Genomic DNA, 12,176 nt, shown 5'->3' with positions numbered 1-12,176 from the left:
TTGCAGTTAACTCGTTTGTTGAATGAAAATTTTGATAATGTCATGGTCTGAGGTTCAAGTTCAAATGAAGATATTTTGAGAGATGTTAGTTCATTTGAAGAGTTCATGTTGATACAATTATTATTCTACTTTTATTATATTGATATATTGTGACCTAACATATTTTTAAAAGAAATAATTAAATTTCTATATAATTAAATGTTAATAGATTCTGATTCTGGCTAATCATTTGGACATAGCGCTACCCTCTTCCTCCCTATTAGGGATGAGCTCAAGTATTGAATATTTCACTTATGTTTTATTATAAATTGAATTGGAAGTTTCATTAAAAAATGATTTATAGATTTATCTTATAATTTTAAAATTTTGGAATTTTAGGTTTGGGGAGATTTCCATTGTCCAGGGACTTTAGCGATGGAGTCGACAATGGGGATAGGATCATCTAAACAATTTGAAAAAACCATGTAATGATTTTTTTAATATTGTGAGTTTATGCATTTTCATACATGAAATTTAAAATTTCTAATATAGACATGTACATGTATTGTATAGGGCATCTAGGAGGATGCAATGCAAGATGAATACCAAAAGGGCACAATGGAGGAAGAACACTAGGAGGTATTGCATGGAATTTGAATTTTTTTATAATTTTGTTTTGATGATCTTACATTCTCATTTAAATTTAAAACATTAAAATTTAATTTTAAAGTACATAATCTTATGTATATGTGAAATTACACATGTTGTGTAGGGCAACTGTGATTGAGAGGAGAGCACCAAGAGTTTGATAGATCATATATTAGAGTGAGAATCTCTAAATTGATGCAACTTTTTATTTGACAATTTTTTAATGTTATATTTACTTTTATCATGATATAAAATTTGGAGATATTTAAAGTAAAAATGTTTATTATGAATTTATGCAACTTATTACTTGACAACTTTTTATTATACATTTTAAAATTTTGGAAATATTTCAAATGTTGGACTCTTTATTATGATTTAATACATGCTAATTTTGGAGTTTATGTAGATTTTGCATCGTACAATTGATGTATGGTTTGATGCTTAAAACTTGGTTTTACATAATTAAGTTCATGAATATGTAGTGCAATAAAAGTAAATTTGCATTTAATACATGCTAATTTTGGAGTTTATGCACATTTTCCATGGTACAATTGATGTAGGGTTTGATGCTTAAATTATTTTTTTTACATATTTAAGTTCATGAATATGTAGTGAAATGAAAGTAAATTTGCATTTAATACATGGTAATTTTGGATTTTATGTACATTTTTCATGGTATAATTGATGTATCGTTTGATGCTTAAAACTTGGTTTTACATATTTAAGTTCATCAATATGTAGTGCAATGAAAGTAAATTTGCATTTAATTGGTAAATTTTGCATTCAATTATTCCTATAATGTTAGTAGATAATTCTTAGGTTTTGTTTAAAGTTTCTTTGTCTTGACTTATTTAAAATGAATCTATTAAAATTGCAAATTAGAAAATATGGTCTGCATTTTTCATTTTAATGAATCAAGTATAATTCGATGTAGATGTCTAAAATAATGATAACTTAAATTTGCATTATAAAATATGGTACATGTACATTTTTCATTCATGTATAGAAAGGCTACTATGGATGTCCATTGATAGTTAACTTTTAATATAAAGTTCTTTGAATGCACATTTACAAAAGTTAGACAAAATTGCATTATAAAACATGGCCCACAATTTGCATGATGCATGCATGGCTTGATGCTTTTAAATGTTTTACATATTTGCATTTAGTTGGTACATTTTCCATTCAGTCATTCCTATAATGTTAGTAGATGATTCTTAGGTTTTGTTTAAAGTTGTTTTGTCTTGACTTATTAAAAATGAATCTATTAAAATTGGAAAATACAAAATGTGGTCTGCATTTTGCATTTGAATGAATCAAGTATAATTCTATGTAAATGTCTAAAACAATGATAACAAAATTAGCATAATAAAATATGGTACATGTACATTTTCCATTTATGTATAGAAAGGCTACTATGGATGTCGGTTGATAGTTAGCTTTCGATATAAATTTCTTTGAATTCACATTTACATACGCTATATAAAATTGCATTATAAAACATGGCCCGCAATTTGCATTATGTATGCATGGCTTGAGGCTTTTAAATGTTTTACATATTTGCATTTAGTTGGTACATTTTGCATTCAATATTTTCTATAATGTCAGTATATTATTCTTAGGTTTTGTTTAAAGTTGTTTTGTCTTGACTCATTTAAAATGAATCTATTAAAATTGCAAATTACAAAATGTGGTCTGCATTTTGCATTTGAATGAATCGAGTATAATCTGATGTAGATGTCTAAAAAAATAATAACTTAAAATTGCACTATAAAATATGGTACATGTACATTTTGCATTCATGTATAGAAAGGATACTATGGATGTCGGCTGATAGTTAACTTTTATTATAAAGTTCTTTGAATGCACATTTACATAAGTTAGATAAAATTCCATTATAAAACATGGCCCACAATTTGCATGATGTATGCATGGCTTGATGCTTTTAAATGTTTCACATATTTTCATTTAGTTGGTACATTTTGCATTCAATCATTCCTATAATGTTAGTAGATGATTCTTAGGTTTTGTTTAAAGTTGTTTTGTCTTCAAGACTTACGTCAAATGAATCTATTAATTGCAAATTACAAAATGTGGTCTACATTTTGCATTTGAATGAATCAAGTATAATTCGATGTAGATGTCAAACAACAATTTGGATGATGCATGTGCATAGTTTGATTCTTTTAAAGGTTTTACATATAATTTAAGTTCATGAATATGTAGAAATGAAAGTAAATTTGCATTTAGTTGGTACATTTCGCATTTAATCATTCCTATAATGTTAGTAAATGATTCCTAGTAAATGACTCAACCAATCACAATAAAAAAATTAACATAGAAGTAACAACGCTCGACTCAACCAACTACAATCACAAATTAATAAAGTAGCAACAACAAAGTATACATAAAAAATTAACGGAGTAGTAAATCCCCAACATAGGTCACCATAACACGCAGTATACATATAACCTTCTAACTGAATAAAAGACCCAATGAATATCGCTTTCACATCATCACATTCTTAAGAATGTACAACTTAAGCGTGTGCAAAAAGAAATGCTAACCATGTACTTGACTCTAAGTTCTCAAAAAGATGAATCCAAGTATCTAAGAAATTGTTGGGTTGTTCAATTAAAAAATTCTAATGGAATGCCATCATCAATGATCCGTTCATGGTCAACTTTTGGAATTATCTATTTTTTAACTTTCAATTAATTTTTTTATTGAACTTCTATAAACTTTATGTGCATTGCACACACCAAGTGACTATATTGACAACTTATGACATCAGGTTTATAGCGTTGAAAGTAAACATTACTCTCATTTTGTCGAGTTTCATGGAAAAAATAACCTTTAAGTATAACAGATCCTCTTTCATATATAAAACTTCTATCATCATAGTAGACTTCCAATAACTTCATCTTTCATTCATTGCAACACATCAAATAATACTTGACATTTTATATCTTATTAGTGGGTGACAATCCAACAAAAACATCTCTTGCACAATAAAACAAGTGTAAATTCTGATCGTAATTTACATGAAATTAACTTTATCAATATGGACTTGATTTTATTATATGTTTCTAGAGCTCTATATTTTAACTATTATCTAGATACTTATACACATTGATTTTAAGCACACACACACACACACACACACATATATTGAAATCAATTCAAATGTTACCTTCTCTAACAAGATCAAAAACTCAATCACCTTCAAATGATACTATTCTTAGGCCCCTATAATACTAGTAACTCCCTCATTACTATTATCATTATATCCTTTATTGTTATTATTGTGCCCCTATTGTCCCCATATTGTTATTAGTATGCCCCAAAGAAACCCACTATTGTTATTTTTGTGGCCTTATGTTATTACTGTTATGTCGACTTGATTATATTGTGACCCCTTAGACTCCTATATATAGAAGGGACATTTAGTCATTTGTATCATCGAAGAATTGTTCATTTGTGTAATGTAAAAGAGGTTGCCCCCTCGAAGGGGCTGAATTATAAGGCGTTCATGTATCTTTTCTATCTTTTTGTGAGTTGGTTTCCTAACAACTATAGTCTCCTCTGATTCCATCTCTTCGAAGCTTGCAACTGACATTTTCCCCTTTGCATTTAGTTTTGTATGTTGCCAAAGTTTTACATACATATTGTTTTCACAAACATCATTGGATTGTGTGTCCTTTATAAAAATAAGACAAAAACAAGAATATTTTATTTTATCAAATGCAAACGCATTTTGGTAATCCTTTGTTTTAATTGAATGCAATTTTCGAGTCCCTTTTACTATTTCAGCTTCATATGTAATCAATTTATCCACATGTTCAACTCCAATATGCCAAAAAAACGTATAGTAAATTCAAACAACAATTAAATATGTTATTTAAAATACAATATATATATGTTGAATATAATCATTGTCATACTATTTAAACTATATAACTTATAGATGTTTAAAATTAAAAAATTAATAAAAATTATCATATATTAAAACTATATAAAAGTTAATTTGTACACATATGTGCATACCTTCTATGCTCCACTAATAGGTTAGTCTGATAGCTTAGTGTAGCATCGTACCATTGAATAACTTGTTTTCATGAAACAAATCTGTCTGTAGAGTGGCCCATTTGATATCTTTGAAGTGCTCATTGTATACATGCCCCTGCACCATCATGTTCTCCCTTTCCATGACCAATCTCAAAGAAATTCTAATGATGTTTAATGTCGGTTTCCTTATGAAGATGACACAACCAAAGGAATGATCGTGAAGATTTGAATTGACTTGCTCATCCATCTGACCATATCTTATTTTCATTGAGTTTTATTCCACGACCTTACAATGAGTCATAAATCTTATCAAAAGAGTGTTGTACAAAATGTGTATCATGTCTATGATCATCGCTGATATAAAAGTGATATTCTTTAATAACATGTCGATTCTCACTAGTGCTTTCCATATCATCAACATTTTGTTCAGCATGACTATATAGAATATGGACAAGCATAGAGACTTGGTCAAAATTATAATATTCACTATGTATTTCATTTTCTACAATAAATTTGTAATTCTTTGCAAAATCAACAATTGACAAAATGGTCCCTGGTGGAAACATTTCATGGGATTTTTTGAATTGCAGGTACTGCCGTTGTGCTCTATGTGAATGCTTGGTGTAATTATAAATTTATGTCTTAAAGTTCTTCAAAAACTCTATCACGGGAATTTCTTCTTCTTGTAATTCAATCCTTTTAGCACTTGTATTATTATTTGAACTAATCAATGTATGGATATATTCATATTTCTTCCATTTCATTTTTAGGTTAGACAATGATTGACCATTTATATCAATAGAATATTTGTTGTGAAATAAAGTCAAATTTCCATAATGATCACATTTTTTACCACCAACACATTTCTTTTGGTAAAATAATTCATGACTTTCCCTTTCACATTTCGGATATGAAACCATGGATAGTGGAAGGAGGAGGTGAATTTTTCCAAAAAAAATTACCAAAATTAAGGAAAGTGTCATAATATAATTTAAATTCCACATGATAACGATAACAACAAGTGTCACATACAATGATAGGTTTAACATACCATGGTTTTTGTTGCACAAAAGTACTAATTGAGACATTAATTCCATGATTATCTTCTATGAACTTATTGAACAACTCTATCTGAGTGGTGTCCAAGATATGTTTTGCATGTTCTTCATACTAGTTTTGTGCTATTTTTTGCTACATCACATCTCTTACTTTTGGTGAAACATGTGAAATTTTCATCGAGTATTCATATATTATTTTTGTAACGTCTTCTACAAGTCTATCTTTGTATGGTTGCCTACAAATAATTGTCCAACATGTGAGCTCATCATTTACATCTATTTCGAATCGAAATTTCCTATGTTTGTGCAATTTTTTTCATGAGGCCCCTAATATTTTTGCCATAAATTTTACCAAACGATTTTCTTTAGCACTTGATGAAACCACTGCCATTTGTATTTCTCTATGTGCATTTATATTACTTGTCTTTCTATATCTTGCAATTTATTTTAAATCACTATTTATATTTTGAACCACATTTTCCTTCACCTTTTTATCTTTCATTGATTTTCGAATGCCCAATAGAGTTGTAGCTTCTTTTAATTTCTTTCATGTTAAGAGACATCTCAAAATTTGAGTTTGAAATGTCACACTTTCATCTTTTAAGAACTTCTTAATAATGACCTTAACACAATATCATACAATAAGGTCAACTTTTTTATCTCCATATATGTCAGTGTCAACATTTTCTAACATCTCATCATCGATATGATTTCATGTGTACATATGAAAATTAAATGTAAATGGGTATAAATATTCATTAAATAATAAAATTAAAAAATAGAGTTTGAAAGAAATTGAAATTAATAAATATGTATAAATTCAATAATACACATGAAATATATATATATATATATATATATATATATATATATATATATATATATATATATATATATATATATATATATATATATATATATATATATATATATATATATATATATATATATATATATATATATATATATATATATAATACACACACACTTGATGGTGATTCAACTTCTTCATTTGAATCTCTTTCAACATTTTCAACAACATCATTAACCATTGGTTCATTATCTTTTTCACTTTGTCTTTCAACATTTTCAATCTTTGTAGAATTTCCCATTGTAGATCACCTAATAATGCAATATACTAAAGCAAAATACTTGATTTACTTCTACGAACAAACATGCGGAAGCTTAATCGATTTTGAGCAAGATAAAATAGAACACATATAACAAGATTGAGAAATCAATCACACATGAACACAGAAGAATACTTTGGGGAAAGCCTCAGCTAGAAACCCCGATCTCTGTATTATCATACATGTGGAAATATGTCCGGATTACACAAAGCTTTAGCTCACAAAGCTTTAGCTCACAAGCTATCCAGCTCTTAGTACAATCTCTCAATGTTGCTCATAGTTTGAATAGACATAACATATGCCTTCCCTCAGTCCTCCAATCCTCATATTTCCTTGTGCAGTTTCTCTTGGGTCCTCTGGCTGCCACCTGTGAGAATTGACCTCTCACACAACTCACCAAACTCAAAAGTAACTGCGCAATCTCCAAGGAATGAATTCCTTCTGCATGCAAGGGATATCCTCAATGGAATATTCCTACAACTAATAGTACATTGTCCCATCATCTGATCTCAATTGGGTCTCTGACTAAACTGATATGCATGATTTATTTATGAGAGAATATTCAATTATCTGAAGTGCAGCAGTTACATGCATGCATGCATTAACTAACTAAACTCACAATCAGTTCCACAAACTGTTGGAACTAATCTAACTGGACTTAACTTAGTTAACTAAGCTAACTAATTACAACTCAAAGTACAACTCATCCTGATCTCCTTAATCAAGGGATAACTTCCTTAATCAAAGGGGAAACTATTGCATGTCTTCATATAGACTTCATGTTTGATTTTCTACAACTAATTAACTGAAGATGAATTAATTAATTATTTTACAAACATCTGCTAAGATCAAATTCGAATTTTAATTCTTAATTTTAGTTCAGGGACTAACTAAAATTGGAATGTATCCCGAAATGCTATTTATAGCAGTGCTATTTTTAGCACTTCTATTTTTAGAATTTCTTGTTTCTATTTTCAACAATCTCATCATCAATGTTATGAGGAATATCGCCCACGGGGCTTTGGATTGACGGTGAATGGGTGCGCTGTTAAGGCACTCCTTGCGATAGGTCACCAGTTCAAATCCCCCGTGGGTACTTAGGTTAGTCTAATAGATAAAAAAAAATGTTATGAGGAATATCTCTCTTTGTTTACATTGCAAAATATTTTTCAAATTAGTTCATCAAATAAAAATTGAATTTCACAATACACTAGTTAAATTTTAAATATTATTTATAATATTTACATTTACGTACCTGCTTCAACTTCTAGTTGAGATTGATTTTCCCTTTCAATATTTGTGTGTTCTTCTTTCTTTCTTTTGTAATAGTTTCTCTAATATTCTCTACGCTCCTCAATGTCGCGTGTTCTATCATATTTTCTCTTAAAATTTCTTTGATTTCCATGATAATTCAATCTATGTAGATTTTTAAAATCCAACCCAAAAAATTCAATTTCAAAAAATCCTCCAAAAAAAATTCACTTTCAAAATTTAGACCAAAAAACTCACTTTAAAAATTCAGCACAAAAGAGTCGCTTTAAAAAAAGCTTACTTTAAAAATTAAGCTAAAAAATCTCAATTTAAAAATTCAGCCCAAAATAATTACTTTAAAGATTAAACTAAAAAATCTCACTTAAAAAATTCAGTCCAAAGTACTTACTTTAAAAATTAAACTAAACAATACCACTTAAAAAATTTAGCTTAAAAGACTTTAAAAATTAAGGCCAAAAAATTTCCTCCAAGGAGTTCAGCCCAAAAAAATGATTTACCTTAAAAATTTACTCCAAATGAGGAAAGTATGCGAAAATGAAGTTTCGGCTTCACGTATTTATATCATTTCACGCGAAACTTTTTTTCAGAGGGTCACATCGTTTCATTTTTGTGGTCGATGGAAAATATCAACACATATTCGACCGAACTTTCAAATTAATTCGACTAAACTTTTAAAATAATTCGGTCAAATTATTTTTCCATTTATTTTAACGGGCGTTGAAGACAAACACAAGTTTGACTAAATGTAATTTTAATTCGGCTGAATTGTTTTAACTTGCAACTCTGCAACAGCTTGACTCTAGTCACGTTTTCCCAATTTCAAAATGCTTAAACTCCATCAAATATGATGAATCTATTATCAGAACAAAAATGAGAATTTGCAGAATTGAATCTACTTTTAGTAGATATAGATTTTACATAATTTCATAGAAATTTACTAATTTTAATTAATTTTCTAAAAAATTGTGTGCAAAAAAATTCTGAAGGCCATTGTGATTCAGTGAAATAAAAAAACCGTATCATCCAAAATACATTATTAAAAAATATTAAAATTTTATTGTTCATTACGTTGGTCCATCTTCTGTAATGGGTAGTTTTTAGATTTTTAGTTTATAACTAATATATTGAAAAATTGGACGCTTAGCTAAACATCTTCAAAATCTATAGTTTTTTCATATTGGTTCAATTCAAAAAATTCTAGTAATTATGATGTGCATCATTTGGTTTCGTAAATATAATGATATCAAAGTAGAGTCTGTCTAGATTGTTGCAACACATTTTGTTTTTCAAAAATGCCAAATTAACAAAGAATACGCTAATGCTAAAAAACATGGCGTGTTATGAATCCCTTGATTTTTAAAGAACACACAATCAAACAATTGCTAAGTTGACATATCAAATGTGAATAAAAGAATTCCAAAAAATAAGTAATAGAAAACTAATAAAATTTATGACAAGTTTCTTTTTTTTTAAATGAAATTCTAAACAGAAAAATTGCTTTGGCTTGTCGAAACTTGAAGAACTTCTAAAAATGATATTTTTTTCAAAAAAAAGGGCAAAAAGTGTAACCCAACTTCACATTTTCACCCATTCATGTTCTAACATTCCCCTTTAATGATGCCTAGAGGGATAGAATTATAGTTGGAGGAATATGTCGTTAACTAACACCCCCCTTTGATGACAACTTCCCACCTCTCCTAATAGGTTACAAAGTTGGAGAAACTTCACCTTAGTGGATTTGGTGAAGAAATCAATAGCTTTTTGTTTAGTAGGACAATACTCTAGACAAATAACACCATTAACCATTAGATCTCGAATGTAGTGAGTATCAAGATCATCGTGTTTGGCCTTGGAGTGATACAGTACATTGTAAGTAAGTTAGAATTCGCCTTAATTGTCACATCTTAGAGCAAAAGGGTAATTTTGAACTAGTCCAAGCTCAGTAAGAACATGCCTAAGACACACTGCTTCTATAGTTGCTTCCTTAGCTTCCCTGTATTCTACTTCACAACAAGAGAGAGAAAGTCCTTGCAACTTATTACTAGACCATGAAATGTGACATAAGCTAAGATGAAAGATATATCTCACATTAATTATTTTTTCAATGCTTTCTCCTACCCAATTAGAGTTGGTGCAACCAAGAAGTGAAACAAATCCTTGATTGAATATGATACATTATAATGGAAAGTTCCCTGAAGATATATGAGAATCTTTCTAGCTTCTCTCCAATGGCTATCACAAGGATTTTGTATAAATTGAGAGAACAAGCTAACAACAAAGGAGAGATCAGGCTTGTGGTTTAGAACGATCTAGCTCCAAACAAGTTGACGATAGAAGGTTGCATCATCAAGAGGAGTGTCACAATCAATAACCAATTTAAATCCAAACTAAAATAATGTGGGTGAAGGCTTACAATCACTCATATGAATTCGAGTTAGTAAACCCAAAGGATACCGAGGATAAGAAAGGAGGGTCCATTAGCCATGTGCTAGACCTAAAGACCAAGAAAATAGTGTTGAAGGCCTAAATCCATCATTTTTAACCACTACTTAATCTCATTCTTCAATTCTTGGATTAAGGAAGGCTAAATTCCTATAAGGATTAGATCATCCACATAGAGAACATTGAGCTCATGATCTTCAAATAATTTAACATACATATTTGTATCATATGAAGACCACATAAAACCAATTTGCAAGAAATGAGTATCGGTTTTCTCATACCAAGCCCTAGATTTATGTTTAAGACTATAGAAATACTTATTAAAATTTACTACGAACTTGATGTTTCTAAGGTGATAAAACTATGTGGTTGTTGCGTATAAATTTCTTCATGAATATCACCTTTTAAAAATGCACACTTGACATCCATTTGGTGTCATTACCATTGAAAATATGTAACAAAAGAAATGATGGTTCTAGTGGTGTTCACTTTAGAAATAAGAGGAAAAGTTTCAATATAAAAGATACCTTCTTTTTGAAGAAATCTTTTAAAGACTAACCATGCCTTATTGTTTTTAGTTTGTCTTTTTCTAGTGAACTTTGTTTTATAAATCCATTTGCAACCAACAATATTCTTACCAAGAGGAAGCGGGAAAAGGTTCAACCAAGGTCAACTGTGGTAATCATTATTAATCATGGTAAAATAAAGTCAAACAAGGTAATCATTATCAATCATGGTAAATGGAGGTCAACCATGGTAATCACTATCAATTTTTGTTTAATTAAGATAGACCAATGTAATCATTGTTAATCATGTTCAACTATGGTCAACCATGGTCTCCATTAACCAACAACGGTCAACCCTATTTAACCATGGGCATTCTCATCAACGATGGTCAACCCCATTAACCCTCTTCAACCATTAATTTAACAATTTTGTAGCACTAATATAACATTAGTATTAAAATTAATGTAAGATTCATGGTTGACCATGGTAGTCATTATCAATGTTAATGTTACATTACTGTCACGATGTAACAATGATAACCCATGGACAATAACTTTAAAACAAAGTCAACCATAATATTTCTTTTGAATCCTTGGTCAAGCATTGTAATAATTATCAATCATGGTCAAGTAAGGTCAATACCATGCTACCCTGGTGAGCCATGGTCAACCTCAATCAACTATGAGTTAATGGGGGTGACCATTGTACCTCCATCAAGCCTCAATTAACAATGTTTATCCCTCTTCAACCATGGTCAACATTAATGTAACAATCTAACAATTGAAAACATTAATGTTATATTGTTAGATAATGTAAAATAATACATTGTTATATTTATGGTAGACCATGGTTAAATTTATTCAACAATGTTAATACATAGTCAACACTCTACATCCTCAGTCGATCTCGTCAACCATTGTGAGCCATAATCTTCCCCTTAATCCTTGGTCAATTATGGTAATCATTATTAATCATGTTCAACTAAGGACAACCATGGAAATAATTGTCAATCATGGTCAGCGGAGGTCAATCATGGTAATCACTATCAATCATGTTCAACTAATGTCAATCA

Source organism: Pinus tabuliformis, chromosome J, assembly GCF_031772625.1.
Source record: "Pinus tabuliformis cultivar Carrire ecotype Pingquan chromosome J, CPIR1, whole genome shotgun sequence".
Taxonomy (NCBI): domain Eukaryota; kingdom Viridiplantae; phylum Streptophyta; class Pinopsida; order Pinales; family Pinaceae; genus Pinus; species Pinus tabuliformis.
Note: the sequence above shows the minus strand (reverse complement) of the source record.